Here is a 13101-nt window from a genome sequence, read left to right as displayed (position 1 = left end):
AGTCAAGAAATGTTGAGAGAAAAATAATCAGATGAAAAAAGAGCAGAAGAAAGTAAAATACTCTGGCCAGTGTTACTCATTGTTAAAATGCCTTTTCAAGTCCAACATCATCATGAAACCTACGACACTATTAATACATCATCTTAGTTTTCCATGGAAAAAGATCTTGAAGGTGAGTGCATTTGCTTTCTAAAGGAAGCTCCCCAGTGGGCAGTTACCTCTAGGGTAAGTGTGCCCTAGAACTGCTTGGTCCAAGAGCTCCTGTAGTTGACTAATGACTCTGCGTAAAGGCGCCTTCCATCGGAGCAGTCGTTACATAACCTTAGAAACAAGCTGTGTCTGAACCATGCATGTGCGTAACATCTGTAAGCCCTGATGCTTAAATAAATATTACTACACTCCATGAATGAAAGCCAAACATCTAGGGCATCTAGAAGGAAGATGCAATGCTTTGTCGGATTTGTTCAGATCTCTTCAGATTTATCTGTTTGAGTGCACACAGGTTTGCAGAAAACACCACAGCAGGTTAACAGATAACAGCTAATTTTGGGCTGTCATCGAGTAATTTACGGCATTAGCATTAATTAGCATTAATCATGTGACCTGCTCCCAGTTGGCAGTTGTCAGGCCTGAGAGGCTGACGACTGCATGCATTTTGCTAACCTCTGTGTTTTCTGCATTTCCAGCACCTGTTGTCATAGTAGTGAAGTATGTTTGCTTGTCCCTTTCATCCATTTTTTGGCTCACCTCTTTGGAATGAAGTAAAAGTTCACGATGGCGAGGAACTCGTCATGTGGTACATGATGTAAGGGGTTCGTGTTCAAAACCCCCACAACTGGCTGATGTTGCAGACTGTGCCTGCCTCGATGCTTGGGCCGGTTATAGCATTCATCTGCTCCTCCGTGTAGTGCTTTATTCAGCTCCTGTCAAGTGAGTGAGCTAGTTCTGCTTTTCTCCAGTGGATTTTCAAACAGCCAGTTATTGTCTGCTACTAGCCTTGGGTGACAAAGTACGTGGCGACACCCACCACATCGGCACACTCAAAGGAGGTAAGAAGAAGCGACTTGAATAGGCGGAATTAGTTGAAAGGTTTTCAGGCCGGCGCAGCACTCTCTCCCGCGGTTTGCTGTGATTCGTAATAAAGAAGTAAAGGGTCAGAGTTAAATGGGATTGTAGCGTTGTGGGTTTTTTTTCATTCTTACTTAATGAGGGGACTCGCTTATCTAATACACCTTCACATAAGTTTTAAGATAACGAAGGTGTAGAAGTTTGTTACATCTCCGCGAAGCGCTGTAGTGACAGATAAAAGCAACAGACTGAGAAACAGCAGCACACTGCTGCGAGCGAGCAAAATAATAAAGATTTTATGATATTTCACTAAGTAAGTTGTGACTAAGAAAGGATAGAAGCAGACTCAACGCAGAGACACTGTGAATGCCTCTTGTCGCAGATGTTCACAATGCATCTGTAATATTGATGGTAATATATACTGTAAACAGTGACACAGCTGCTTGTTTGGCTGCTTTTTTTTGTCTCATACAGAACAGCAAACACTCACATGTTTCAGATCATCAAACAAACTTTAATACTAGACAAAGATAACCAGACGAAATACAAAATGCAGTTTTTAAGTGGTGATTTCATTTATTAAGGGGAAGAAAGTTATCCATATCTACCTGGACCTGTATAAAGAAGTAATTACCCTCTAAACCTAATAAGTGGATGTGTCGCCATTGGTAGCAAGATCTGCAATCAAGAGTTTGTGAGTCCTTCACATCACTGTGGAGCAATTTTGGCCCACTTTTCTTTGCAGAATTGTTTTATTTCAGCCACACTGGAAGTTTTTCCCAGCATGAATGGCCTGTATAAGGTCATGCCACAGCATCTCAATCTGATTTAAATCCAGTCTTTGACAGGAAGCTGCTTCAGGACTCACATTCATCATTTCAGATATTTATAAATAACAATCATTTCATCGTAAGGATAAGAAAAAGTTGTTTACTAGCAGTTTAGCAGTTTAACAGTTAAAAGAGATTCCCTCATCATCAGGACACTGTTCAAGACTTGTCTGCCATATTGGATGTGATGCCACCAGTGGTTGCTAGGGAAACACATGTTTCCCCAACTTGTCAGCAGTGTTTCCTGAAGCTTTCTGGCAGTCACTGGATGAAATCAACTGCAAAGAAGGTGCTGTACAGAAAAACCTCCTAATGATTGCTTTGGATGCTAGCAGTTCACCAAAGTTGACTATAGTTTTTCATGTTTGTCTGCATTACTGCAGCTCAGGGAGTAGAAGCAGTGTTTGTAGACAAGTGCACTTCCATTCAAACTATGACTGCACCAATATGCTAGCAACCAAAACAAGTCTTTGCCAACCGGTTGGGGAATGCTCACTTCTCCCTCATGACCAGTGGTTGCCAGACGGGTGCAAACCAGACACTACGCCCACGCTACTGTCTCCTGATTGATCATACATGGTCACCATGATTGTCACATATCCAAAATGGCAAACAAGTTAACATCATGTGATTATTAGCCACATGTCTGCAAAATCTCAATACAAACACCGTTCTTTTCAATCCCAGACCCACACCAATCTTGTTGCACATGTCTTTGCAACCTCTGCATATACTAACTGCATTGGTTCAATCAGTGCTTTCCTGTAATACTCACATTATTATTAGTAGTATAGAATTTTATATCGCTTACTAACCCTAACTTTCAGGAAATACAAAAAGTAAAAAGGTTTTAGTGCCACAATAACCATGCTTGTCATACTTAGCTGTATTGCCACTCGTTATTTTTGAACCATTCCAGCTTGTTCACATTAATGGGCTTTTGTCTCTCGTTTGGCTCAAGTCCAAATAATCCCACATGCAAACTGTGGAGTGCGGCTCTGAAACCAGCTCCATTCGGATTTGTTCTTCACAAACTGTTGAACTTGTTACAGATACAGCAGTTAGTTTTGTGTTTTTAGCTGTTGGGCTGAACCACACAAGGTTACCCTCAAAACATGAGGCATAAATATAATGTCTGAAGCAAGTATTTCATTTTGTTTTATGTAAAGCTTTATATGGAGGAATGTAAGGAATATAACCAGACATGTTGGTCCCTTATTAATTAGGCTTAAAGGAGTAAGGAGTGTGATATAAGGACACAGATGCTGTATGCCTTTTTAACATCTGGTTAGAATGCAGCTCAAGCGGTTCCTGATTGCACTTTTGATATCTGATAACTATTGGAGTTATGGGAGGAATAATTAAAGGGCATGTATTATTAGTCAATTTGATTAGGCGTGCATTAGCCTTACTTGTTGATGCTGTTGTCAACAAAAAGCTGACAAGGAAAACAGAAACAACACAGCGAGACAGATTCATTGAAAACAATTGCTGTGTTTCAAATGAAAATTGGAGCATTTTCAGCTTCACACAAATCAGCCGCTGACAGTTGCACATAAATAAAAAAAGGCGTCAGAGTTGGAGAAAGGCCGTCAAAGAAGCTTACCCAAGGTTATTTCAAGGCTCTGCTTGTTGGATTTCATAATAATACTGAAACTAATTAAAGGCATGTAAAACCAAGAAGACAAAAAAAAACCCAAACAAGCTTATAATCTACGTCGAGCTTAATTAGAGTTACAGAATTTAAATTTAAAGGAGAATCGTATCTCCAAAACCATATTTTAAACCAATACTGTTTTTTTATTAGTAACAATATTGTACACTGACTCTGACAGTGACAGTTTCCTGTACGCACGCTGTTCAAGAAAAGTGCTCCAGCTGGGAGCTGCGGGGCTCTGCTCAGTTTTCGTGGTGCACTGTCGCTGCATGTGGGCTGCTGCGCCGGGTTGATTGAAGGCTTGGGGAAAGAGTTTGGTGAGAGGACAGACGCATCTGTGCCTTGGTGGAGCTCAGACAGAAATTCTACTGTGTAAACGCACACGGTGCACAAATGTTAATGTCAAACACGCGAATCTTAAAAGTGCAAGGGCGCGTGCCTTCTACACAGTAGACCAGTGTGCTGGAATGACGCACTGCAGTGCAGATAGGAGCATCTTTACTCAACAAAGTCTGTGTCCAGCAGCTTCCATTAGCCATCCATCAGAGAGGAATCACCGGGACTGTAATAAATCACAGGAACAAGGTTCTCATAGCCATATGGCCCGAGTGCCCTCATGATATGATATGTAGGATATTATTACCCCCTAAGCTCCAGCGTTTGTCTGAAAGACTCTTTGGCTGCATGAATGGTGAGCAGGTGAAGCGTGCAAGCTCCGAGGCCAAGGTGACGGCAACGAGGAGCCGGGCCTCACACGTCTGCACGGCCAAGGTGACTTTAAGACCACAAGGCAAGGCAGAGAACACAGCTGATTTTCTACTCCACTGATGACCCACCCAGCAGTCTCCTGCTCATTAAGCATCGTTAGGCTGGACTGCCTCAGGAGAGATAAAGAGAGCGTGAGGGGTGGGAAAGGACTGAGTGGGCATTTTTTTTTAAGAAATTGGATATTAAGGGCCCCAGATTAAGGTTTTTCTACTTCTTTCCTGCTTTTAAGAGCTAAATAATTTGACCTATGTCTTAGATTTTTGTGTTTGACAGTGCAGTTATTAAAATTGTGAACAGTAAATCGCCGTCATGAATGTTCTTTTGGTTGTAATTTTATTTGGAGTGCACACCTTAATTAGGGTGATATTGTAGAAACTGAAATGCCCATCTCTCTAACCACTGTGAAGGACTCTCTGGATTGATGTAAAACTTGGTTTTCAGAGTTTGTTTGTTTTTTTTATACCTTGACAAAACTGCTCTAACCTCAGTTTGATGCTCTGAAGCTGTTGGAGCTCTTGAGCCTGAACCTTTGAACAAACACAGGTGGAAAGTAGCCTGTTGTAATGTAACATGTATGATTTTATGATATCTTTCAACACCATCTCGTGATGATCATGATGATCACATATTCTCAAAGTTACATTATTTTGTCAGCTGTGAATCTTAGTTTTCCAAAAACATGGCGTAATTGAGTTTTGCGGCATTATGAAACAGCACAAAGAGTTTATACTCTATATAAGTCTGAGTTTTTAAGACTTCTTGTCTTTAGTGTGAATTTTTTTCCCCTGAAAACCTAAATATGTTGTGCAATACATAAGTAGCAAATACGATACAAATTAAAGCTCAAACATACTAATTAATATGAAACTCAATAAACACGTCATTTTTCAAAAATGTGAATTTCCTGGCAATTATTTCAGAATTACAGAGTCAAGTTTGCATTGCTGCTTAATTCCGCTTACCTCAGAAGTCAAATATCTGATCCTGAGTTGAACGCATTATGGAAGTAAAAAATTGGAAAGGCAAGAAAAAACAGGATTTATTTAGCTATAATGCAAAGTAGAGCCATTCATGCACGACTAGCAGTGCAGCACAGCTTTGGTATTTTAAAAACACAGCCGACATTCATAGATAGATTACAAGTTTTACACTTTTATTACTGGTCAGGTGAATTCGGGGTTGGTGCGGCTGCTCTGACTTTGTAAATCCCGCTTGAAGGGGCATTCAAGATGTGAAACTATTGCTTAACATATATTTGGTAAATAGAAACATTATCGTGTATTGAGACATTATTCATTGGTTTACGGAGAACTATTTTGTAGCCTCCAGTTGGCGTGACAGCCATTGACCCGTTGATTTATTGGTACCAAAAGTGAGCGTACTTAAAGAAAAGGGTAAATTGCTTCTACTTTAAAACATTAAAACATGAACTTTAAGCTTTAAAACATTGAAATTGTATGTGATATTTAAATATGGACGTCATGCACAGTCTCAAATTTGGAAAAAAGCGGCATGGACTACAACCAGTTTTTGCGCTAGCCTTTGTTTACATCTGTTGTTAAGTTGGGTGTTTTAACATTGGAGTCTGTGATGGGTGACTCATTTATGGAGCCAGCATAGAGCAGCCATTTGTGAAACTTTCTCCGTCCGCGTTAATCTCTGCTTTTGCTGTTTTGGCTTTCTTTCCACCGTGTTCATAAGCTAGCTGCTAGCTGTCTCTCTGCTATTCGTACTGGGCTTGTGTAAAGTGGAGTAAATATGTAGAGGGTTTTTTTTTCTTGCTGAAAACAGATGCCCACGGCACTAGAAATGAAGCTGTGAACAAAACAGTGAGCTCAGACTTGTTATAAGGTTCCAGGAAGAAGAGGTTGAGGTGATAATTCTCTACTCGTTCATCAGAATTATCAATTCATTTCACAATTTCACGATAACATTTGATAAATTACTGCTATAAAAAAATCTGTTAAAGCATTTTTTCTTTTAACCAAACACTTCCCGTATCTTAAGCCTAACAGCATTCCTAACAGCAGAGGAGCCGATAATAAGTGTAAACCGTGAAGAAGTATTTTTAGGCAGAGTGTGTTGCTCCAGTGCTAGGTGAGAGGAACATTACATCAAGTTTCTGTGCGATTGTCTAACGGAGATTGAGGAACATTATCATTACTGAATGCTGCAAAATCACTGGGTTTTAAGCACAGAGTGAAACTGAATTATCTTCATAAGCATGATTAATCTCTTTGAAATGTGTTCAAAAGCCAGTTAGTAGCAGTTTTATTCTCACTCATAATACTGTTGGAAAGTAGATATACGGGACACAGATGAATCTCACATACGGTTTAGTGTTAATAGAGCAGTTTGAGCTGAGCAAGCTGCAAAATACGTGCCGTTTATGGGATGTTCAACACGTGTCCGGTGAATCATTTATGGCTTAGAAATTGTGAGTACAATTTAGGATTCATAACTTATTTACTAATCATTTAATATCCGTACCTAATGTTGCATAAATTATTTAGGAATTTTAAGCAGAAAAATAGCTTACCAGCCTCGATGAAGATGAGATCGGGTGTTTTGCTGGAGGTGAATCAGTAATGCAATGTAGTCAGGAATCATGAGAAAAAAGGTGGCCATTATTCTTAGTTTCTTTTTTCTTTTTTAGTTTCTTTTTTTTTTGTTTATCTTTGTTCTTCTTTTTTTTTTAAATAATGGGTCCACAGTAATAATAATAAATCAAACAGCATCTTTGTGTTTATAATTACAGGATAGTGCAGGTAATGAACTAACAGAACATTTTCTGTTATTTTGCACATTTATTTCATGCTGACAGATTTCTTTTCATTTACCAGAGTAACATTTCTCTGCTATACAGAAAAAAACTGAGATGTAGTGCTGCACTTGTTTTTCATACACTAAGACATCTCGGGTATTAAGTCTGTCAAACTTCTTTACACTGATAGCAACATGAGCTGTGTGTGGCCTGCAATGTAAAATGAGTTTGACACCCTGCTCTATCTCACCTGCCTGTTAATCCTACTTTTTTCCTTCAAATATTCCTACACTAGTATCACTTGAAGTTGTCAGTATCTGAAGAAGACAGAAAATATATGACAGAGCTTCACTGAGATGTTTTTCATGCAGTCCCAGATGGAGTTTATTGTCACCTTGTACTGTGCCTACAGTATAGTAAAATTGACAGCTGGTCGATAAACTCGACTATCAGTGAAATAAAAAGCCAGCGAAATAAACCGCATCAACCAGCTGTCCCTCAGCACGCACTGCCACTCCTGCTTTCTCCTCGTCTTTTCGCTCCACTGTCATCTTGTTTCTTCACCCCGTGCCCCGCAGATGCGACAGGAAAAGCGTGAGTCACGTACATTGAGTTGGGGTCCCTCTGCAACCAGGTAGAACCGGCTGTCAAGTGTGTGCAGGATGGATAGGACGGGGAGGGGGAAGCGAGAAAGAGAGACATATGCCCTGAACTCCCTGTGAACCTTGAACTCCCCTGCTGACATTTTACACAAACCCTCGTGCTTAGACACACACGCACACACACAATTGTGCACTCAACTGCTTCCTCACCTCTCCAAATGAATCACATCATTGCACATTGTTCCGTCACGCACTCGCTAACGCGCACCTTTTTCGCCTGTTTTTCTGCGAGACCTGATGTGAGAGCTGTAAGACGGCTAATAGGTTCCAGTGGTTGACTATGTGTGCTGCATTTGACCGTCACTTAACACGATCGGGAGTGACAGTCGGCCCTAGTGGCACCCTTGCCCTGCTGATGGAGTAGGTCAGCATGGGACAGGTGTCTGTCAGCTACGGTCAATTACAAACAGGCAGGGCGAAATATGATGCTGGAGGCGCTATGGGGGGAGAAATGATAAATCCATGACCTCCACTTTCATACACATATCAGCATGTATATGCCAATTTCTCTTTGTATGCAAAGGTCAGTGTTGAATCTGTTTTTACTCCCAAGCTCCCACTCGGTGTCATAACCACTCATCTCAAATGAGTTGGATGACGGCTCGGCGATGCCCTTGATTGTCGACAATCGCTGCCAGTGATTCAATTATCGGCTCTGACTGTAATTTAGGGCACATGAGCAGTAACGGTACAGCAGCTGATGCCAAAATAGATTTGAGAGCATTTCATGAAACGTTAGTGACGTTTTAGAAAGTGTACACAATGATAGTATATTCTGGAAGTAATCGGAAACCACCATGGAACGAAAGCCAAACCACAAAATAAGTTGCATGCTCATATGTGTGATTCACTTTTGGCATGGTTAGGTTTAAACGGGAGCTTTTACAGAGGTCTCTAAACTCCCAATAAATGGTAAATGGACTGGGAAGCAGCCTATTCTTTTATGTCATTTGTAATGGACATTTGTTTTTGTTTTATATTTTTGACTTTCTTGAGCTACTCTACTAAGTCCTGATGTGCTAAATAGAGGACATCCTGGGCTTTCAATTGATGTCTCATGTGTTTGGGTGGCCTCTTTTAGCTCCAAAAAGACAGGAAGTCACAAAAAAGTTCAATGGGAAGATTTTTTTCCCCCTCAGTTCTCAGGAGGATATAGCGCTTTTCTACTCTGAGCACTCAAAGCGCTTTACACAACTTGCCTTATTCAACCATTCACTTTTTTCTATGGTCTTTCTACACCAATGGATCTATTAGAGAGCAACTTGGGGTTAACATCTTGCCCAAGGATTTTAGGCATGCAGACTAGAGCAGATGGGGATCAAGCCACCAACCTTCTGATTAGTAGAGGACCGGCTCTACCACCTGAGCTATCCCAAAGATCACAGCTTTGGATTTGAAGATGTTAAGTTCTCTATGCTGCTCGACTTCATTCCTTCCAGTTTACAGTATTGTTCGCATATAAGTTTAAGACCTTTCCTTGGTCATTTGCTTTGTATGCGAGACACTAGCAGTAGCACTTGCCATGCTGAGCAAGCCCAGGTGTTGTGAACACCTCTCTTCTTGAGGTGCTTTGTGAAGCTATGTGTCAACAGGATGTGGCAAAGACAGCAGTGTTGATAATGATACTATTACAAATGTATAATGTGGATGTATAAAGTGCTTTGGGTGCCCAAGTAGAGTAGAAAAGCGCTATATGCGAATCAGTACACGTGCCATTTACCAACACAGTAAACGTTACGATCAGGTAGTATCTGGGTATGGATTTTATTGACAACCCTATGACCTCAGGCTACTTTCATGGATTTATGGTGTTTATCTGTGGATGTTTCTATTTCCTGATGTCATGCCATTTTCAGCTTGCTGTATTAGCCATGATTGGATTGAGTAATTAGCTTTAATGCAGTATCCATTTGCTCATTGTAAGCATTAAACAAATATGCACGATGCATTCATGAATAAGTGTGGAGCCCAGGGCTACAGCTAAAAGTGCTATTAGGCTATAACAGAAGAAGCTTGTTAGTATCATAATTTGTCATTTTTATCATTCAGGTGATGTTAAATATTGAAAGTAAAGTAGCAAAATTCAATTCCATCCATCTCTCAGGTCTTTAAACTTTATTTAAAGTGGTTTTTAATCAGATAAATTCCAAAACAAGCCCAGACACGGCTGTCTTTATTGTCAGCGTGCAGCCATATGGCGCCTGGCAGCATTTTGACCCCCTCTTTGCATTTGAGATGAGTCGGCAAATTTGGTGGCACGCAGCGCATCGAATCCCAGAGTCCCTCGTTCGCTCTCGTCTCTCACACATCCGCAGGGATTGCTTTAATACTGCTCAGCGTTAATGAAGACGAATCATCCAGTGAAATCGATCGATGATGGAGTCACTGTACTCAGTCCATCCCCTCCTCCTCCTTCTCAACCCCCCAAGGGTGCGAGAGAAGACACACGCATGAAGATAAGTTAGAGAATAACATGCTTGGGTGCACACAGACACACACAGAGCACAGCTGGAAGGCCCACAGACTCACTGACAGAGGTGAAGTGCACTGTGCAGTTTCACAAACTTCTCTGGTTTCACTGATTTTAGCAACTTTGCGTTCAGGACAAACTTGTGAACGGCAGGCAACAAAGTGAGCTCCTACTGAAGCCGTGGAAAGAAAAACTCTGAGATTTACCTTACTTTCTGTTACGAAACATGTAATCCCTTGAAACAATGTGCACACTTTACCGAAACCCACTCATTTAGTTATACAGCAAATGTGACGGGGGATGAAAAAAGACTGCAGCGTAGAAAGCGAGGTTATTTTTGTCAAAACCCAATTCGATCCCACAAAGGAAAGTAGACGATTGATTTCTTTCTCAAGCTTTTCTTTGTCATTTCCTGTCTTTTCAGTCCAGATAGGGGATGCGTATTCCCCTGAACACCAAGCAAATCAGATATTTTGTTATATGTGTTTTTGAAATATCTTATTCTCTGGCACAGACACAGGCAGACAAACACAAGGGCTCTAAAAGTGGGTGCCTCACATCCCCTAGTGAAATCGGTTCAGTTTTGCCTTATTTACTTGGAACTAAAGCTACAATGACAGAAACCTATAGAGGAGATTATGTTTGTTTCTATGCTTTATCAACTTGGCACCAGCAAAATGCCGGCAGATACTCAGTTTGGCTTTAACAACAAATATCCTTGGAAATGTTTTGGGAACGCTTGTCTCATTGGGCTCCTCTTCTACTGAAATGCTCTGATATGAAAACACAGCATATAATTTGAGGAAAGCGGTGCCTGGAGCACTTTTCAAGTGGACGAAAAAAAGCCCAGAAGATTACCAAACTACTCTTTTTCACCCTTATCCATTATTTCTCTATACTTGATCTCACTTTGCACCTTCTTGCAGAAAAATGCAACATGTAATTTATCGTTGATTGATGTTTATTGGTTAACTCGCTTGTTACAATGTGAAAAATATGAAAATTCATCAAAAGAAACAGAAAATAAATAAAAGAGACTGTTTAGAAAAAAATAGTTTTGTGTGACAGGCCAATATTTGCATTCGTATTCATTTGCAAAGCTCAAAATTCTGACTTTTGGCAGTTTTCCTTTTGAAAGTGTTTTCAGGTCTTTGTTTTGATAGCTGTCATTGAAGAGATCACAGGAAATGTGGGAGGAAGGGGAGAATGGGATCAGAGACTAACATGCTTCAAATTTTTTGGCACATGTGCTTCAAAAATGACTCTAAGCTGTAACTACCAAGCTAAAGCTTGAGCTTTTCCAAATGGGTTCCAAGATAAAGAAAGAAAAAGAAACAAAAACACAAAAGATGTTTTTGAAGTCATTTTTTAAAGTCATCTAATGTTTGATTTAACTTTTTTTTATTAATTACCTGATACTTTTTGCTTTTTAATCCTACTTAAAAGAGGTAATAGTGCACACAGAAGACGTAATCTGCGGTCATTCAAGAGGCTCCTGTGCACTCAATGAGCTAAACAGGTGCCAGACTCAACACTAACAAAACCGAATTAAAACTGTCAATAAGTGTGACTGTTGTGCTAAACTGAAATTAAGCAACTAGCATTTAGCTAATTAGAGTAAAGATTTTAATGACATGTTAGGTTTGAACACCACTGTTGTATGAAGATTATAATTAGCTATCTAAATAAAGATCCAACAATTGGACACTTTTCTGACAGTCCTAATGATCATCAGGTTAGCAGTCTTAGACTGGATGTCTGTGGACACAGGTTGACTCTTACAGACCTGATAATGCAGTTATTACTTGGACATGACATGACAAGTTAACTGACTTTTTCTGTTCTGTGAAATTAGGAGCATTTTTTCTCAGTGTAGAGATCTAGTTCATCTAAAAGTAGAATGGGAGGTGGAGCCTGAGGCTGTCAATTCGATTCAATTCATTTCAATTTTATTTATATAGCGCCAAATCACAACAACAGTCGCCTCAAGACGCTTCATATTGTAAGGTAGACCCTACAATAATACATACAGAGAAAACCCAACAATCATATGACTCCCTATGAGCAAGCACTTTGGCGACAGTGGGAAGGAAAAACTCCCTTTTAACAGGAAGAAACCTCCAGCAGAACCAGGCTCAGGGAGGGGCGGGGCCATCTGCTGTGACCGGTTGGGGTGAGAGAAGGAAGACAGGATAAAGACATGCTGTGGAAGAGAGACAGAGATTAATAACAAGTATGATTCACACAGAGAGGTCTATTAACACATAGTGAGTGAGAAAGGTGACTGAAAAGGAAAAACCCAATGCATCATGGGAGTCCCCCAGCAGCCTATGGCTATTGCAGCATAACTAAGGGAGGATTCAGGGTCACCTGATCCAGCTCTAACTATATGCTTTAGCAAAAAGGAAATTTTAAGCCTAATCTTAAACATAGAGATAGTGTCTGTCTCCCAAATCCAAACTGGAAGCTGGTTCCACAGAAGAGGGGCCTGAAAACTGAAGGCTCTCCCTCCCATTCTACTTTTAAATACTCTAGGAACAACAAGTAGGCCTGCAGTGCGAGAGCGAAGTGCTCTAATGGGGTGATATGGTACTACAAGGTCATTAAGATAAGATGAGGCCTGATTATTTACGACCTTGTATGTGAGGAGCAGGATTTTGAATTCAATTCTGGATTTAACAGGAAGCCAATGAAGGGAAGCCAAAACAGGAGAAATATGCTCTCTCTTTCTAGTCCCTGTCAGTACTCTTGCTGCAGCATTTTGGATTAACTGAAGGCTTTTGAATTACAGTATTCCAGCCTAGAAGTAATAAATGCATGCACTAGTTTTTCAGCATCACTCTGAGACAGGATATTTCTAATTTTAGAGATGTTGCACAAAT

General features: G+C 40.4%; 1 protein-coding gene across 3 annotated transcripts in view; it reads left to right on the top strand.

Moving 5' to 3' along the window:
- The window catches only part of LOC134620840 (neural cell adhesion molecule 2-like), a 381750-nt gene that overhangs the window by 56706 nt on the left and 311943 nt on the right, over nt 1-13101 (top strand). The window lies entirely within an intron of this gene.

This window comes from Pelmatolapia mariae, linkage group LG23, assembly GCF_036321145.2.
Source record: "Pelmatolapia mariae isolate MD_Pm_ZW linkage group LG23, Pm_UMD_F_2, whole genome shotgun sequence".
NCBI classification, from domain to species: Eukaryota; Metazoa; Chordata; class Actinopteri; order Cichliformes; family Cichlidae; genus Pelmatolapia; species Pelmatolapia mariae.
This window is presented reverse-complemented; position numbering and strand designations above follow the sequence as displayed.